Raw genomic sequence first — 20000 nt, 5'->3', positions numbered from 1 at the left:
GGCTTCAGAGACAATACAGCAAACACAGCGGGGCGGGGGAAGAAGACGACACCACACATGCGGGTACATTCAGCTCCGGCGGGAACGAGACATTTGTCGGTCTTTTCAAGTGCCGAGAGCCGAGCAATCCTTCACTTGTATCGGTTCTCCCTGGTGACTAGATCTGGCCCTGCGACTCTCGACTGGGCTCACCCCCGGGGCAGCCCAGGAGGTGTGAGCCTGGCCGGCACCCGGATGGGAGATTCCACCCCGGAAAAGCTCCGGTTGCTGCTGCTCCTGCAAGAGGTGTGACTGGGACCAGTAGGGAGCGCTCACCCTGCGGGCTGTGTGGCTCTCTTACGCCCCAGCCTCCTGATGGCGACACTCTGCTGCACAAACAGGCGCCGTCCTTCGGGGGAGGCGTCAAACCGAGGTCCCGACCCTCTTTGGCCATTAGGAAACCCCAGGGCGTCTCTCAAAAAGAGACGCCGGGGGTGTCCCTCTGGTGTTAGTGCTCCCCTTTACCCATCAGTCGGGGTCTCCTCCTAATCCCCGTCTCACCTGTAACAATCAATGACGAGGCCCCCCTGTCCGTGAGATTTAGTACTCGCGCAAGAGACCGGGGGCAGAGCGCGAACGCGGTCCCCCGCCCCCCACAAAGTGCGCGCTCCGGGTTCCCTCTCGGGGCCCTGCAACACAGCGGAAGGGCAGCGAGAAGGAGCCTCTTGCTCTGACGCCGCAAGGCCACAAGAGGGCGGAGGCGCCGCGCGCCCGGCCGACGTGTTGGACCGGTGCGCTTTACGTGCTGAAATAAACACGCGAAAGCCCCGAAATGTTTCCAGAGTGCTGTGCACTGGAGGTTTTTGTCTGGTGAAGACTTGCCTGGTGCTCCTCCGTGCAGATTGTTTGTCCTCCTCCAGTGCGGGACGAGCCAACACAAGGGAGCGCATTCGCCAACATCCAGGCACGCAATGCGATTTGGAAAGCAGCTCCTTTCCAAAGAGTTGCACACGAACGATCCTTCAGTCCCGCTCGGGGGGCACGGAACCCCCGCCACACACAGCTTCAAGTAGCGAGTCAGGCGCCAGGGGTTTCGCTTACGGCCACACCACCCTGAACATGCCCGATCTCGTCTGATCTCGGAAGCTAAGCAGCGTCGGGCCTGGTTAGTACTTGGATGGGAGACTGCCTGGGAATACCAGGTGCTGTAAGCTTTTGCTCTCCCGGCCAGCAGGGGTCGCCGTTGGTGCCGTAGGCTTTGGGAGGAAAACCTGCAGGATGGAAAGGTGATCTATAGCCTCATCTCTAGAGATGTTTTGTTGCTGTGGCATGTGTGTGACCCATATTCAAAAAAAAAAACCCGTCTGTAAAACGAATATCGAAGCTGCCTCTAAATCTGCAAATGAAGATGAGTCGATAAACCACTCGTTTTTCGTATAACTAGACATATATTCATTTGTTACCGATTTCATTCATTGAGCACGGATACAATAGAGGTACAGCCATTCACTGTTTGACATGTCTGCACTGGTACAGAACCCAGCAATCAGAAAACGGGTGAAACTGTCTTTAGACTCAGCATACAGTACCGAGGCCCCCCATGACCAAATAAAGGCTAACCTCGATAATCAGCCTAAAGAACGCAGACTACAGCAAAACGACTGACTTTGAAAAGGGAATGAACGTCCGGAAGGAGTAGTGGAACTAGCTTGAGATGCTTCTCCGGACCCCTAACTAAAAGCCAGCGAGAACCAGCAGCGGCGTCCACTCCTGTTGAACCGGGATCCTTCCGCAGCCACGCAGCTCGTGGTGTCCTAACCCTCCCGTATCTGATTTTGGACCAAGCACATCAGGGGAGAGCGCGAACCCAGTCCCCCACTACCAGAAATTATGCAGTCGAGATTCCCACATTTGGGGAATTCGCAGGGGTCAGCACAGCCGGAGTGCAACGGCCGAGCCTCGCCCTGGGTGAACCGATTCGATTTCGATTTTTAAGAACTTTATTTTCTTTTCACAAAAAAATACAGGACATCACAAATCAGAAAGCTTTACATTAATATACATACTTAAAACAGTATATATGATCACATCTCATTACATTTTGACACGGTAACAGTTACATAGCAACAATTTTCTTTTTTTCTGGTGCAAATCACATTCTTTACTTAAACATGATAATGTTTTTCACAGTTTCTTGAGATATTGACCTATGCTCTCTATTTCCCGTTGACTAATTACAACTGAGTGTCGCATGAGCAGTTACATAAACTTGTCTGGTATATTTGAACACAAGTGCCGTTCTTCAATTAAAACTAACAGTACATTGTCAGGGACATTCAGTTCTATACAAACAAGAGACAGACAAGAGAATATTTCTACCGTTCATGTGGACTACGTGTTGACTTACTGATCGGAATAATTGAAAAGTTCGGGCTCATAGCCGATGCAGTGCGTGCTAATTAGAACAGCAACGCTGAGCTCTCAGCACCGTACTGAGCCCAGGTGTTTTTCTAAAGCTGTCAGGTGCAGTTCATTTACATGAAGGAAATCTCTTACTGGGTACGATTACAATGCAGTAAGTAGCACAGACTACTTAGGGAGTAGCCCGATGCGTTTAAAAACGACCCGAGCCAGGCAGGAGTCGAACCTGCAATCTCCTGATCCGTAGTCAGACGCGTTATCCATTGCGCCACTGGCCCCGGTGTGACACTGCAGGACTGTAACCCAGTGAGATCAGCACTGCAACTAGTAAACTATTACCCCCGGTCCATTCTTTACCAAAAGTGAGAAACACCTGTTTTCTACATTTTGTCTGTTTTAAAACCATATCTTCTGTCTTTTGCACTGATATTCTGATTCATTTCGATTTCAAAGAAAAAAAAAACATTATCTTCCAAAGCATCATAAAATTGTCCCTTCTTCCAGACTCTACTTCTCTCTTGTAGTAGTACAGCAGACCTTTCCAGGTGAGCAGGTCACAGAGTCCGAAATGAGCTTCCTCCATCAAGCAAAGTACCTGAACATGACTCTGTCTTCATAAAAGTGCCCCTGTAATAAAGAAATTAAATCCGAAATCAAGAGGGCAGTTGCCTACTGAAGTTCAAGAAGTCATCAATTTTAACCTAGCAACACATTAAAGGCTGCATCTATACAAGTACGATTCTAGAAATGCTCACCAGATTACGTTTTAAGAAGGAACTGCGCCTCAGGTTCCGCCGAGATCTTAACTCGGATGGCAGGATTCAGAGTCCGGAGTGCGGACTGATGGCGCACGGAGGGTCCACATACTGTGGATCCCTCAGTGATCTTCCGCGTGTTCAAACAGCCAGCGTGTGACTCCCCTGTCCCCGTGACCTCATTGCTCTGCTCTCGCCTCTGTGCAGCCGAGCCCGACTCATGGTAAAGTGGAAAAAAATATGCCCTCAACGTGAGATTGACTCTGGAGTGAGGATAGACGTTACCTTTTTATCGTTGAACAGGATGTATGTGATGTGGCGACTAGGTTCAATTTTGTATCCTCTTTAAAAGATTAAGGACTGGGGTGAGCGTGATTTACCAACCTTTCAGCTAAGAACCCGACGTGCGCACCGTTTAAGCTGCATAGACTCGGTCGTTTAACTCTTCTCCATTAGCAGGGTTAAGGTTAAAGAAAAAAAACATTGCTGACTTCTTTTTTTTTTGCCAGCTGCTAGCGCTGATTAGCAAGGTTTGTATTTCATGTTTTGCAAGTTGCATCCATTTTAAGAAAAACAAGTCGTGTTAAAGACAGGAAATGAATACTTGCATTTAATTAAGTCTAGCCATAGGCAGTTATCCACTGGGATTCAGACCCAGGGTCTCCTGTTTACTAGACAGGCGCTTTAACCAACTAAGCCACAGCGCCCTGGGAGTGCTGTCCTTTTGCAGCCACTTGGACACACCACTCAGACACATCTGCATTCGGTGTGTGCTCCGCCTGCTCGCTGAGCAAGTTGCCACCTTTACATACAATAGCAACATCGACACCAAGAGAAAGGATGACAAATGGCTTTTATCTGGAACTTTTCATGTCCAAGGAGCTCAATGTGCTTTCTGTGTACAACAGGGCCACTGAACTCCACGCTGGCCACTGAACCACAGCAGTGGCTTGCTGGCTTGACATCTCCCAAGGAAAATGTTGAAATCGCATGTGGAACAGGAAAATGACCCTCGAGTACGAGGGAAAAAAAAGAAAAAGATCATCTGGAGCGCGCCAACCCAGTTGGGACAGCCCAGTTTTGTTGACGAGGTGGCCGAGTGGTTAAGGCGATGGATTGCTAGTCCATTGTGCTTTGCACGCATGGGTTCAAATCCCATCCTTGTTGGTTTCCATGTCTGTTTCCATTCTGTTTTTGATCCCTATTGCTCAATGCACAGTGAAAGCATTGCATACATGTGTCTGACAATGAGAAATGGGCCCCTGAGACAGTCATTTGCCTGTTTCACAAATGATCGTATTTTACTAGAGATTCTGTTTGGGATTCAGATGTGCATTCGGACAGCAATCCCTTTCAAGAAATGATACGTTCTGGATGAGGTCAAAGGTGCATCATTTGGACACTTTGTGGGCTTGAAATACAAAGACAATCATGTTCTATGGTACAAGATAAATACAAAACTTAAGCTTTTATTATAATTAGATTTGTTTATAAAGCATAAGCAAACATTTATTACATTAATATATGTAAAAATAACATTTTAGCATCATACGTTTAGTATATTTAGTCCCTAATGCTGAAAGAAATGATCATAGAACATGACTTCTAACCTTACCTGCTGTGTTTTTGATCCCTATTGCTCAATGCACAGTGAAAGTATTGCATACATGTGTCTGACAATGAGAAATGGGCCCCTGAGACAGTCATTTGCCTGTTTCACAAATGATCGTATTTTACTAGAGATTCTGTTTGGGATTCAGATGTGCATTCGGACAGCAATCCCTTTCAAGAAATGATACGTTCTGGATGAGGTCAAAGGTGCTGGAACACTGTATTTAGGATGTGTTTGCAGTTATTCTGTGTTTCTAGCTTCAACCCAGTGATATATATATATATGCTCACTGATTTTTTGGTACATGCCCAGGGCAATAATCATTATGAGGATTTATTTCCATATGTGCTAGAGGTAGTGTTGTGAAATTCTTCAACACACTGGATCGCAGGTTTAAACCTGCACTCTTACTCCTTAAATACCAACAAATGCAGATATGTGGCAATCATATTGTAGCGGACACTCATTTGCCTGTTTCACAAATGATCATATTTTACTAGAGATTCTGTTTGGGATATGGATGTGCATTCTGACAACAATCTCTTTCAAAAAATGATTTTACCTTATCGCAGCTTTGCCCCTCTTGCCTCTTTGGAAAATATCTCCATCTTGTGGTCGTTGTTGGTAATGTTTAGACAATATCTCCATCTTGTGGTCGTTGTTGGTAATGTCTAGACAATATCTCCATCATGTGGTCGTTGTTGGTAATGTCTTCTTATGCCCTTTTTTATTTCAATTCTTTATTAGTTGATTCTAGAATCTCTACAATAGAGCTGAAAATATCAGTTTTGTAGCAGACAATATGACATTAGTTATAGTCCAATTAAGACTGTATTACCCTGTTTGTAACATAACAAATTAAAATTGATTAAAACTAAGTTTGGAACACCAGGGAACATAAAAAATGATTTTTAGGAAAACCATGAGGTTCTCTGTGTCCGATGCCTGCAAGGGGAGAAAGCTAGAATCCTTTGCTTTTTCAAAATTTGAAAATAAACATCATTTAACAACAGCTTTCATTCCTAGGAGTGAAAAATAACCATTTTTGAAGACATATTAGTTTCTAAAACACTACAATAAAGTTAAAAACATCCGTTTTATATTACTTTTAGTATTTTTAGTGAAATTAGTCATTTATTGCACTATTTTTAATATAATCTCTAATTAAAAGTGAATAGAATTAAGTTTGGAGCAACAAGGAACACAAAAAAAAAAGATTTTAAGGAAAAAAATGATGTCTTCTGTGCCAGGTGCCTGCAAGGGGAGAAAGCTAGAATCCTACCCAGGCTCCTGGAGTTCTGTCCTGGCTAAAGGAGGGTGAATCCATCCCCTTCAAAGCTCCATGAAAAAATGATCATTTAAAATTTGAAAAAAAAAACATCATATAACAACAGTTTTCATTCATAGGAGTGAAAAACAACCATTTTTGAAGACATATTAGTTTCTAAAACACTACAATAAAGTTGAAAACATCCGTTTTATATTACATTAATTTTTGTGAAATTAGTCATTTATTGCACTATTTTTAATAAAATCTCTAATTAAAAGTGATTAAAATTAAGTTTGGAACAACAAGGAACACACAAAAAAAAAGATTTTAAGGAAAAAAATATTGTCTTCTGTGCCAGGTGCCTGCAAGGGGAGAAAGCTAGAATCCTACCCAGGCTCCTGGAGCTCTGTCCTGGCTAAAGGAGGGTGAATCCATCCCATTCAAAGCTCCATGAAAAAATGATATTTTTAAATTTGAAAAAAAAAAAAAACATTATAGAACAACATCTCTTGGTCCACAGAGTGCAAAAATCCAACTTTGAAGAAAATCCATTGACTGATCCCCGAATCCTGAAGTTTCTTCGCATGATATCGGGCTTGCAACCACTTTCTGGAAAATTTTCAGCTCCATTGTAGAGATACTAGAATCAACTAATAGAGAATTAAAATAAAAAAGGGCATAAGAAGACATTACCAACAACGACCACAAGATGGAGATGTTGTCTAGACATTACCAACAACGACCACAAGATGGAGATATTGTCTAGACATTACCAACAACGACCACAAGATGGAGATATTTTCCAAAGAGGCAAGAAGGGCAAAGCTGCGATAAGGTAAAATCATTTTTTGAAAGAGATTGTTGTCAGAATGCACATCCGTATCCCAAACAGAATCTCTAGTAAAATATGATCATTTGTGAAACAGGCAAATGAGTGTCCGCTACAATATGATTGCTACATATCTGCATTTGTTGGTATTTAAGGAGTAAGAGTGCAGGGGGTTTAAACCTGCGATACAGTGTGTTGAAGAATTTCACAACACTACCTCTAGCACATATGGAAATAAATCCTCATAATGATTATTGCCCTGGGCATGTACCAAAAAATCAGTGAGCATATACATATATCGCTGTGTTGAAGCTAGAGACACAGAATAAGTGCAAACACATCCTAAATACAGTGTTCCTGCACCTTGACCTCATCCAGAATGTATCGTTTTTTGAAAGCGATTGCTGTCAGAATGCACAACTGAATCCCAAACAGAATCTCTAGTCAAATATGATCATTTGTGAAACAGGCAAATGAGTCTCTCAGGTGCCCATTGCTCATTTTCAGACACATTTATGCAATACTTTCACCATGCGTTGAGCAATAGGGATTAAAGATACCAGAGGTAAGGTTTAAAAGTGATTCTGAGGTGCAACACATCAGCGAAACAGCTAGGCATCTGAAATGCGGGGTTTGAGAGCCCTTCAGGGAACACCGTACCCTAAAGGTACCAGAAGTCCACTAGTATAAGCATTAAGTCACTGTCAGCCCTGTTGCAATGTAATTGCTACATATCTTCATTTCTTTGGTTTTTAAGGAGTAAGAGTGCAGGGGGTCTAAATCTGCGATCCAGTGTGTTGAAGTATTTCACAACACTACCTGTAGCCCGTCTGGAAATAAATCCTCATTCTGATTATTGACCTGGGCATGTACCAATAAATCACTGAGTATATATATATATCACTGTGTTGAAGCTAGAGACCTGTATGTAATAATATGATGCTAAAATGTTATTTTCACATGTAAGAAAACCGGCTCAGGGACGCCAAATATGTAATGTTGCCATAGCAAAATTAAATGTAGGGGGTCTCTGAAGGCACCAGTTCTGTAGGGTTTGGGCATTTACTGAGACAATTATTAATTGTAGCAGTAAATCACAAAGTTGATTCTTTTGATAGCTTTAGAATCCAACCATGTGACATAACTCAAACAACGCGCACACACAGGTACTAATACACGAGGATACATTTATTAATACATAAAATATGCATGTAAACCTAACAGATCTTATCAAGAGGGTTATCAGAATACAAAAGATATATATTCAGTCAGTTACGAAGTGTTACACATATCAAGAGGACATACGTTCAGTATATCATTCATTAAGACCGTTTCGTTAATGAACTTGGTTATAACTTCTACATTAGATACTCAAACAAGTACATAACTCTTAGGAATTAAATTGATATCAACTGGTTGGGATAACAATTGAATTCTCGAGCTGTAATGCATTGAAGTTGAATACTCATCCAATCTTTGGGGATTCAGATCTTCCTGCGGGCACAAAGAAACAGTTGCAGGCTGTTGCTGTCCAATCCGCGCTCTCTGGCTCCGTGCCAGGCTGTGCTGTGCGGCTTGCGACGCTGCACTGCTGATGCTCACTGTTGGCTTTAACTAGCAAAGTTTGTGCACAGGAGAAAAGATGACTGTGGGTCCCAGCAAGTCAGGAAAAGGACCGGTTCGTTTCTGATGAAGAGCTAGTTCTGAATAGTGATTCAGCTGTCCACAGTTCCGACCTGTTCACGAGGCCTGCTGCTGGTGCTAACCTCGGGTGGATCCTCTGGTTATTCTCTGGCAACCTCCGCTCTAGACTCTTAGAACAAAGGAAAGTTCTGGCACTCGTACACACTGGCCGTTCCGTGGTTGTCCGGGCTGAGTCTCAGGATGGTCAGGAGGCGCGCTGCGAGAATGTCCTGCCCTTGGGAGCCTTCTGCTCCTGGGCCGTCCTGCCCTGGAATTCTCCTTTGAATTCCCTTTAGAATTGTCCACAGAATCCTCTGAATCCTCCCTTCTGAATCTTACTGAATCTCACAGGCTCTCTGTGTTGCCTGTTTTTACCTGGAGGAACTTCAGCTCATTGATTGGCTGAAAGTTCCATGGGCATCAGAGTCCCACGTGGGTTACTCGGCCCTACCAGTCCCTGATTGATTGATCAAGGTGAGATATGAGTCACTTAGTCCTGACACTTAGTAATGCAGTCCAGATGTCCAACTGGCACTCCCTAGACAGATAGGCGCCAATGGATGACCATTGATCATGAAAGCCAGGCTTAGCTAAGTGCATCCCCCTTTGGGAGCTGTCCTAGGACCTTAAATCACCCTGCAGAACAGTTTCTCTGTGGCTGCACCACAGAGATGAACAGAGAAATGGGGCCTCATTTGGGAAGGCTCAGAACACTTAATTCTGCCTTATTAATAAGCCTCGCCGCTACATATCCCCCCTTTTTGAAGGTCATGAGGTCCTGAGGCGTTGTTGCCTTCAAAACAAAACAGAGTTAAGTGATGTCCCTTGCCATTAGAACATTAATCTTAAATGTCCACATTACTCCTCGAGAATTCATACCGGAACCAGCATTGGATACAAACAGGATGAATAACATCTGGAGTATGTATAAACACGGTAGGAGACATTATCTAAGTCTAGGAATTACACATCAGGAAGTTCACTGTCAATATCTGATACCTCTGTAGTACATATTTGGGGAGAAATCACTTCCTTTCTTTTGACATGCTACCTTTGACTCATTCATGCTACCCAGATTACATTTTGATGCAAGAGTACAGCATTCAGAGTACACTGTCAGTCATGATCCAGCTTCCCAGCAGCAGTGTTACAATAACAACAGTTCCTGTTCCCAGCCCCGCGATAAACCACAACACCTGTGTTGGGTATCTGCTTGGGTGGTTTGGAGGTTTGTTCCATTAAAGCAAACTAACTACCTGTACCTCTTCAGGGCTTACTGTTTCTTGGATTTCTATCCAATTCAATAGTGTGGCACCTGAAGGCATCCATGACCTCAAGTTTGGTCTTATGTTGTCTGGTTCCAGACCGTACAGTGTTAAGTTACCATGCTGTACTATGGCCTCCTCGGGAACTTGCAGGAAAACTGTTTGATTAGGTAGCTGCATTGTGGTAGCTGTATCATGCCTGTCACAAGTCATAGTGTCAGTTAAATGTGGTGTGCTGACCAGCCATTTACTTCCTACCTGCTCTTCATGGGGTTCATTAACCTCCCTCTGCTCGTTAGTAGCTTTACACCCTTCATTGGTGAATCGTTTAGACACAGCCAATGGATAGCTTTGGTAGCCATACCCATCTCAAGATTTGGAACCAAATTCAATCTTGGATTGCCTTCTGGGTGAGCTATGAGCGATGGGGTTAATGTCACATACTCCTCTACTGAGAAGAGTGGAATCAAGTGGGTTGGGAATCGTGCCGTGGTTAGACTAGCTACAGTGGCACTAAGCTCCCTTAATAGGTCTTGTGTCAACATTCTGGCCTGTTGCACACAAGCATAAACCCACTGTATAACACCAACAATCATGTCCACTGGTTGGGGAATAAGGTTTAACCCTGTTGCATAGGAAATTGCCTGTAGGGTTTTCCCTAAGCTTTCCAACTTTTGCTGCTGTCGATACAGTCTGTCACTACCCTCCGGCATCTCTGACCCCTGCCTTCTTGGGGCAGTCAGGGTGAGAGTGCCAGTAGCACACAAACCTACCAGAAAAAAGCAAACGTGCAACAGTGGCGGCAGCAATCAGTCCTCCCAAAAGTCTTTTCGGGTGGCTGATCCCAGTCATCTCCTTCTGAGTGACTGTCGCCTTTCTAAGCTGGCGCAGCGTGTACATGGTGTCTTTCTCAGTATGCCCTGTGGCATCTTGGGCACCAACATCCTGGAAATATGGGGAGATCTGACGCAGCTGCTGATGCTGCTCCTCCTTTTCCAGGGCATCTGCTTTTTCGATTTGTTCATGCCTGTGCTCTAGGAACCCTGCAGGGGGTGGTGCAGCGGTAGAGCATGCCTGACCCTCGGCTGAGTGGTCATCTGGAGCACCTGAGTGATCTGGGATTGTTACCCCATTCTCACTGTTCAGGTCCACCCTGCACACTTCCTGATTGAGGAATCCCTCTATCGGCATGTTTACAATCGTTCGCTGGGCGTGGGTGTAGGACACCTGCTCGCTCCCCCCTTCCCTTGCTAGGGGTTCAGGGAGCTGCCCCAGCACTGGGATAGCTAGTTCACTGTCTTTGAACTTACTATCACTCACCAGGCCCATGTCAGTGCAGGCGGGGATTCTGACACCCCTCTTTGCGATGTCCTGCACTGGCAGGCGGGTGACTTGACCATCCAGCTCCAGTCTGGCTGAACCACTGTTGGTCAGACTCAGACTGACAGACTGAGCTGGTGGCTGTAAGAAAACCGGCTCGGCTTTCATTCCCTGTCCCTTCTGGGGGACTGGGTGTGTTGGCAACCCTGCCGTTGAGGCAGGAACAATCAGGTCAGTCTCACTCACTACCTGGTAGTTGTGAGAAATAATGTTACCTGACTGCAGGTTCCCTGGGTCACAGCAGAGGGAATCGGCATCTGGGATCAGGTGTGTCCACAGCGCAGTAGTCTCAGCGTCCAGCTGGACCTCCTGTCTAACCTGTGAATGTTGCACCAGGGGCACCTGGCGGTGGCCCTGTGACAGCTGCTCAAGCAGATCCTTACTAATAGAGGACCTCTCAGGGCTAAGGGTGAGGGCTACATCACCAACCTGCTCTCCTGCCATCTGGATCCCTTCCACCACTGCAGGGTGGTGTTCCTGACCCCTCTTGGGTGCCAGGGTGCACAGGGAAAGCTCCTTTTCATCGCCAGGTGGGGAGATCTGCTCCTCTTTAGGGATGTAAAAGGTGTGTGCTTTACCTGGTGGATCAGGCGGCTGCTTGGAGCACCGCTCCTGTGGCATGGAGGCTGTTGGGACCTTGGCCGGGACACGACTTCCCTGTATATCCGGGGAACAAGGAAATATTTTTATTTCTTGTCCAGAGGGAACAGAAGGAATCTCCACATAGGCTTCTGTGTTTGGTGGGCACTGTGTGAGCACAGTCTGCCTCTTGGCCCCCCTTTCCTTCTGTACAGAAGGCTTAGGAGCCTTGACCTGTTTCCACACTTTGCCTTTCTGGTGATCCACCAAAGGTTCCTCTCTGAGTCGCATGCCCTTTTCTTTTTCAACCCGTTTGAGCTTGCCGTGTGACATCAAACACCTTTCAACCTCAGTGTCAATCAGTGTCTCACAGTGTAAGACATCTCCCATGGCAGCCTTGAGGTAAAAGCTTCTTGCTTTTCCTCTGTGTTTTACTGCCTGCTCTGTGACTTCAGGGGTGGAGTCAGCACTCACTTGGGAGTGGCTGAATTCATCCAGGCAGGAACCCTTCTGCTCAATCAGATAGACTGAGGGAGGGAGAGGGGGCGGGTCTCCGCCTCCTCCAGTGGAGAGTATCAGCTCATTCACGCTTCCGGCAGCCTTGGGGAGCGGTTGTCCCTGTCCTAATAAAGCTTGTTCAAGCCTGGCCAGGCGGGTGGCTACTGAATCCTTTTGTTCAGCTTTATCTAGCCCTTTCCCTCCCCCGGTGTTCTCATGGCACTTAGGACGCTGGGTGTGGTCCTGTGTGCATGCTTTGGAACGGGGCTTAGCCAGCTCAGGAGCCTGTGCTCCTTCGAGCAGGGGGGAATTAACCCTGCTGGCTCTGACGGCAAACACAGTCACTTTAACAGCTTTTTGCTCAGAGCGACTTTGGACATCATACTCCCAGGCTTTCTGCACGAATCTCTTAATATCAGTCATTTTCATGGTCTGTGCATCTGTATGCATTAAGATCATCTTTCTGACTGACGGGTGGAGATTCGCAATGAATAAACCCTTGAAATGTGTGTTCTCTTCGCAACCCTCATCATTTCGCCCTGCAAAATAAGTTCGTCTAAGTCTCTCGTAATATTCGCGAGGGGACTCTGCTCTCTTGTGCTTAATGTTAAGAGCGGCGGCTATCGCAGCAGTCGGGTCAATAAACGCACTGTATTCTTCGATAAGTGCTTGACAAAGCTGCTCAAAATCATTACAGACTTCTTTCATCTGCCTAGCCATCCACTCATGTACAGCTCTGCTGGTAGTTTTCCTGACCAGAAACACTTTCTCCTGTTCTGTGGCGTTTGGCAGATACTGCAGGGTATACCTGAGGTCCTGAATATAACTCTCGATATTATTCTTTGACACTGCGGGGTCAAATCTCTCTATGTCCTTCGCTAGCTCTCTCAGAGAATGGAGATTTATCCTTCTAGCTTCTCCGCTGACGGAGATATGGAAGAGATCGTGGTCAGACCTGTCGCTGCTAGAGAGAGTGCTTAATAGCGACTCGAATTCAGACCTTTTAGCAACCATCGTTAAACTTAAAGAGTATTACGTTTAAGTACGAAATCACAGTTTTACCACAGAAAACCACAAGATCAAGTATGCAATCAACCCGGTAGATCGCAAAAGATCACAAAACAATCAAGCACTGCTTAAAGAGCAAGGGGAACTTTTTTTTTCTTTCGGCTTTCAGCACACCGTATTGTTGTGTATGAAACCCGCGGCGTTTTATATTGAATTATTCCGCTTGGTTGACTCATTTCAGTCTTGCCACGCCCACCCAGGGACGCCAAATAATGTAAGAAAACCGGCTCAGGGACGCCAAATATGTAATGTTGCCATAGCAAAATTAAATGTAGTGGCTCTCTGAAGGCACCAGTTCTGTAGGGTTTGGGCATTTACTGAGACAATTATTAATTGTAGCAGTAAATCACAAAGTTGATTCTTTTGATGGCTTTAGAATCAAACCATGCGACATAACTCAAACAACGCGCACACACAGGTACTAATACACGAGGATACATTTATTAATACATAAAATATGCATGTAAACCTAACAGATCTTATCAAGAGGGTTATCAGAATACAAAAGATATATATTCAGTCAGTTACGAAGTGTTACACATATCAAGAGGACATACGTTCAGTATATCATTCATTAAGACCGTTTCGTTAATGAACTTGGTTATAACTTCTACATTAGATACTCAAACAAGTACATAACTCTTAGGAATTAAATTGATATCAACTGGTTGGGATAACAATTGAATTCTCGAGCTGTAATGCATTGAAGTTGAATACTCATCCAATCTTTGGGGATTCAGATCTTCCTGCGGGTACAAAGAAACAGTTGCAGGCTGTTGCTGTCCAATCCGCGCTCTCTGGCTCCGTGCCAGGCTGTGCTGTGCGGCTTGCGACGCTGCGCTGCTGATGCTCACTGACCGGCTAGTTAGTGTTGGCTTTAACTAGCAAAGTTTGTGCACAGGAGAAAAGATGACTGTGGGTCCGAGCAAGTCAGGAAGAGGACCGGTTCGTTTCTGATGAAGAGCTAGTTCTGAATAGTGATTCAGCTGTCCACAGTTCCGACCTGTTCACGAGGCCTGCTGCTGGTGCTAACCTCGGGTGGATCCTCTGGTTATTCTCTGGCAACCTCCGCTCTAGACTCTTAGAACAAAGGAAAGTTCTGGCACTTGGACACACTGGCCGTTCCGTGGTTGTCCGGGCTGAGTCTCAGGATGGTCAGGAGGCGCGCTGCGAGAATGTCCTGCCCTTGGGAGCCTTCTGCTCCTGGGCCGTCCTGCCCTGGAATTCTCCTTTGAATTCCCTTTAGAATTGTCCACAGAATCCTCTGAATCCTCCCTTCTGAATCTTACTGAATCTCACAGGCTCTCTGTGTTGCCTGTTTTTACCTGGAGGAACTTCAGCTCATTGATTGGCTGAAAGTTCCATGGGCATCAGAGTCCCACGTGGGTTACTCGGCCCTACAAGTCCCTGATTGATTGATCAAGGTGAGATATGAGTCACTTAGTCCTGACACTTAGTAATGCAGTCCAGATGTCCAACTGGCACTCCCTAGACAGATAGGCGCCAATGGATGACCATTGATCATGATAGAAAGGCTTAGCTAAGTGCATCCCCCTTTGGGAGCTGTCCTAGGACCTTAAATCACCCTGCATGAATAGTCTCTCTGTGGCTGCACCACAGAGATGAACAGAGAAATGGGGCCTCATTTGGAAAGGCTCAGAACACTTAATTCTGCCTTATTAATAAGCCTCGCCGCTACACACATATATTAATGTAATAAATGATTGCTTATGCTTTATAAATAAATCTAATTAAAATAAAAGCTTAAGTTTTGTATTTATCTTGTACCATAGAACATGATTTTCTTTGTATTTCAAGCCCACAAAGTGTCCAAATGTTCTATGATCATTTCTTTCATCATTAGGGACTAAATATACCAAACGTATGATGCTAAAATCCTGAAAAAAGGATAGGCTCCATTTCGTCAGTAGATTGGAGTCCAAAACTGATTTGGGTCAATATACATTACCTTTGAAGATAAGGTACAGTCTACTGTAGGGAACCATCAACTTAGAAAGCATTGGCCTTCCCTGGGGGTCAGGTAGGTGCAAAAGATAAACCTTTATCCTATCTTTATCTTAAGATAAGTGGCCAAGCAGTATTTTTCCAAGTTTCACCAAGCTCATCATGTTGCCATAGTAGACAAAGTTCTATAAAATGTTAAATAACTTTAGAAAAAAGCATCTTGGTCTTTCAGTACTGTACAAGGTGAATTAAACTGTCCCTGGTAATAAAAAGTAATTAGAAGCATCCCAGAAACTTTATCTCTAGAAACATTAGCTGTTTTATATCATGTAATTTAGTGTGATGTTGTCAGAATTCAAGGACATTATCACACACAGAAATTGGTTCAGTTAAATCTAAAAAACACAGCTAAACATGGGTTTAAATGTAAAATAGAAGTCTTACCTCTTGTCAAAAGATTTAATTCAAGAAGCGATGTAATAAATGATTGCTTATGCTTTATAAACAAATCTAATTAAAATAAAAGCTTAAGTTTTGTATTTATCTTGTACCATATAACATGGTTTTCTTTGTATTTCAATCCCACAAAGTGTCCAAATGACGCACTACATGATATAAGGAAGATTATCACATGCATATCGGTATTATCTTTCTTACGAAAATGCATTCCTTTCATTACCTTTTACTTTTTAAAATGAACTCAAATTGTGTATAATGTAATAATTTAAGTAGAATAGATTCTAACAATATAATGATCCAGTGTGTTGCACTACTTCACTGCTTCACTGCTCTATGCCGTCTGGAAATAAATCCTCAGACTGCTCACTGCCCTGGGCTTGTACCAATAAATTACAGGAGCACGTCTATATATCACTGCGTTGAAGCAGAAGACACACAATCACTGCAAACACATCCTAAATACAGTGTTCCAACACCTTTGACCTCATCCAGAACGTATCATTTATTGAAAGGGATTGCTGTCAGAATGCACATCTGAATCCCAAACAGAATCTCTAGTAAAATACGATCATTTGTGAAACAGGCAAATGACTGTCTCAGGGGCCCATTCCTCATTGTCAGACATATGTATGCAATGCTTTCACCGTGCATTGAGCAATAGGGATTAAAAACACCGCAGGTAAGGTTAGATGTCATGTTCTATGATCATTTCTTTCAGCATTAGGAACTAAATATACTAAACGTATGATACTAAAATGTTTTTTCACATATATTAATGTAATAAATGATTGCTTATGCTTTATAAATAAATCTAATTAAAATAAAAGCTTAAGTTTTGTATTTATCTTGTACCATAGAACAAGATTTTCTTTGTATTTCAAGCCCACAAAGTGTCCTTTGATCTCTATTCTGTGGTAATCCACAATGACCCCGTTCTTCAGGTGATTCATCATGTCCTCCCTCGTCTGTTGAGAGGCCATCCCGATCTCTTCTGCCGTGGCATGCTTCATACACGCTCTCTTGAAGTGAGCAGGAAGCTGATCAAAAGTATTCAGGCACATCTTGCACACCAGGGGAATCCTCGCGGGTTTCCTTTGAAAATAAATAATACCATCTGTGTATAGAAACAAGCTAAGACTGATTTCTTAAATTATCCTTAAAATTCTCTCTCATAGTTTGAGCATAATGATTTTATTGCATTTATATAAGAATTGCTCATTGCTCCAAAATAAATAATGGTTTCATAAAAAAGTGAACACTTACTTGGTCTCAGTCACAGACTTTCCAATAGAAGCCATTGTGGAGTTCAGCAACTGCAGGTCCTAGAAGTGGGGAAGGAATTTTAAAAGAGAAATTGAATTACAATACAGAAGGAATGGCTGAGGGTTCACTGAAATATATAAATATACAAATTCCAAAGACTGAGTCCATATAGAAACAACTACTTTTCATTTTCAGTATAAGAAAAAAAAACATTATCTTCCAAAGCATCATAAAATTGTCCCTTCTTCCAGACTCTACTTCTCTCTTGTAGTAGTACAGCAGACCTTTCCAGGTGAGCAGATCACAGAGTCCGAAATAAGCTTCCTCCATCAAACAAAGTACCTGAACATGACTCTGTCTTCATAAAAGCGCCCCTGTAATAAAGAGATTAAATCCAAAATCAAGAGGGCAGTTGCCTACTGAAATACAAGAAGTCATCAATTTTAACCTAGCAACACATTAAAGGCTGCATCTATACAAGTGCGATTCTAGAAATGCTCACCAGATTACGTTTTAAGAAGGAACTGCGCCTCAGGTTCCGCTGAGATCTTAACTCGGATGGCAGGATTCAGAGTCCGGAGTGCGGACTGATGGCAAACGGAGGGTCCACATACTGTGGATCCCTCAGTGATCTTCCGCGTATTCAAACCGCCAGCGTGTGACTCCCCTGTCCCTGTGACCTCATTGGTCTGCTCTCTCCTCTGTGCAGCCGAGCCCGACTCACGGTAAAGTGAAAAAAAAGATGCCCTCAACGTGAGATTTACTCTGGAGCGAGGATAGATGTTACCTTTTTATCATTGAACAGGATGTATGTGATGTGGCGACTAGGTTCAATTTTGTATCCTCTTTAAAAGATTAAGGACTGGGGTGAGTGTGATTTACCACCCTTTCAGCTAAGAACCCGACTTGCGCATCATTTAAGCTGCATAGACTCGGTCGTTTAACTCTTCTCCATTAGCAGGGTTAAGGTTAAAGAAAAAAACATTGCTGACTTCTTTTTTTTTTGCCAGCCGCTAGCGCTGATTAGCAAGGCTTGTATTTCATGTTTTGCAAGTTGCATCCATTTTAAGAAAAACAAGTCGCGTTAAAGACAGGAAATGAATACTTGCATTTAATTAAGTCTAGCCGTAGGCGGTTGTCTGTAAGGACCAGTTCTGTTTGAGAAGACACAACAAAGAAGGCACCGCTGGGATTCGAACCCAGGATCTTCTGTTTACTAGGCAGGCGCTTTAACCAACTAAGCCACGGCGCCCCAGGAGTGCTGTCCTTTTGCAGCCACTTGGACACACCACTCAGACACATCTGCATTCGGTGTGTGCTCCGCCTGCTTGCTGAGCAAGTTGCCACCTTTACATACAATAGCAACATCGACACCAAGAGAAAGGATGACAAATGGCTCTTATCTGGAACTTTTCATGTCCAAGGAGCTCAATGTGCTTTCTGTGTACAACAGGGCCACTGAACTCCACACTGGCCACTGAACCACAGCAGTGGCTTGCTGGCTTGACATCTCCCAAGGAAAATGTTGAAATCACATGTGGAACAGGAAAATGACCCTCGAGTACGAGGGAAAAAAAAGAAAAAGATCATCTGGAGCGCGCCAACCCATGTCCGGACAGCCCGGTTTCGTCGACAAGGTGGCTGAGTGGTTAAGGTGATGGACTGCTAATTCATTGTGCTCTGCAGTCATGGGTTCAAATCTCATTCTCGTCGCTTTCCATGTCCGACACATGTGCCTGTTTGACGTCGGCCCTCCTGTTGCTTGCTCCGGTGCTAGAGCCGTACATTGTCTAGCGGTGGCTGAACATGGTATAGTAGGCCAACGTCGGTATCGAGCAGTGACAGTAACAGTACTTACTGCGCCCCATAAGAAATCGTTTGTCCCTGTTCAAAAGAGATTGTGCGATGTCCTGCGGCGTTCGTAAAGCAAACCTTTGACAGTTTGAAAAGAGGAATTTATTCTGCTTCCTGTGCGTGCAGTAGTTACAAAGTTGAACGTCTTTACACGATCTGCTGCAGTTTTCAGTGGGCGGGCTTTGTCAGATGGCTTGAAAAAACGCACTGTGTTTCGGCTGAACTCCACACTCATGAGCAGTGTCCTGCATGTTTTCTGTGTATAGCTGTCTTTTAACGCATACAGAATTCATTTGAAATCATTGATTTCTCCAATTAACAAGGGTCCCTTTTTGAACCTGCGAGAAGCATTCTTTCAATGTAACAGATTTACTCCGGGGAAAGCCAGCATGACATTGAGAGTAGCTCAAGCTTTCAGCACCCATATCGGACTGCGTGTATGCAGACACCACTCAGAATCCCCTGTAAGATTCTCCCTCAATTCCGTTTTTCAGTGCTTTAGCTCTTTCAAAAGGCTTCGCTTTGCTAGTCACAATCCAAGGCTCATGATGGCATTTGAAAACTTTCACCACTGCGTTGGCCGGGAATCGAACCCGGGTCAACTGCTTGGAAGGCAGCTATGCTCACCACTATACCACCAACGCATGCCCACAGGAAGTCTGCAGGACACCACCAGAGAATGCTTTTTTTAAATTTTTTTTTATTAAACATAGAATTTACAAATACAAATACAACAAGAGGATCAGAGTCATGTACAAGAGAAAAAAAATGCAGCAGAAAAAAGCATTTAACTACCAGAGGTAATTAAGTAATTATGTGATCAAATTGTATATTTTACACGTATCATATCTTGCTTTAATATTTCTCAATTATTTATAAACTTTAGTTTCAACATGCATGCGTTTCCTGTAAAAAATAAAACTCAGCACACAGTTTTTCTTTTAACAACATTTCGAGTACCTCTGGCATTCATGAAAAAGACATACACAAAAGCAAATAACTAACTCTAAGACTGTCTAAACTATTGAGATTTTCAAAGAACCAGAACTATAACAGTCCTTAACACTTAACTACACCATTCCAAACTAACACTAAAGAAACACTAGTATATACTGGTATA

General features: G+C 43.9%; 4 non-coding genes and 1 pseudogene across 4 annotated transcripts; 1 reads left to right on the top strand and 4 right to left on the bottom strand.

Moving 5' to 3' along the window:
- The first annotated feature begins 1074 nt into the window (after positions 1-1074).
- LOC148634026 (5S ribosomal RNA) lies at positions 1075-1193 on the top strand. The gene has a single exon (XR_015933750.1). It is a non-coding gene; the product is annotated as a 5S ribosomal RNA (ribosomal RNA).
- Positions 1194-1829: 636 nt separating this feature from the next.
- LOC148634025 (U1 spliceosomal RNA) lies at positions 1830-1970 on the bottom strand (annotated as a pseudogene).
- Positions 1971-2605: 635 nt separating this feature from the next.
- Positions 2606-2678, bottom strand: trnar-acg (transfer RNA arginine (anticodon ACG)). Its single transcript has one exon. It is a non-coding gene; the product is annotated as a tRNA-Arg (tRNA).
- A 15526-nt stretch (positions 2679-18204) lies between these two features.
- trnat-agu (transfer RNA threonine (anticodon AGU)) lies at positions 18205-18278 on the bottom strand. Its single transcript has one exon. It is a non-coding gene; the product is annotated as a tRNA-Thr (tRNA).
- A 1174-nt stretch (positions 18279-19452) lies between these two features.
- On the bottom strand, positions 19453-19524 carry trnag-ucc (transfer RNA glycine (anticodon UCC)). The gene has a single exon. It is a non-coding gene; the product is annotated as a tRNA-Gly (tRNA).
- Positions 19525-20000: the final 476 nt, after the last annotated feature.

Source organism: Lepisosteus platostomus, unplaced genomic scaffold (assembly GCF_059453375.1).
Source record: "Lepisosteus platostomus isolate fLepPlt1 unplaced genomic scaffold, fLepPlt1.hap1 Scaffold_40_H1, whole genome shotgun sequence".
In the NCBI taxonomy this organism is placed as follows: Eukaryota; Metazoa; Chordata; class Actinopteri; order Semionotiformes; family Lepisosteidae; genus Lepisosteus; species Lepisosteus platostomus.
The sequence above is the reverse complement of the archived record's forward strand: the minus strand, read 5'-3'. Positions and strand labels throughout refer to the sequence as shown.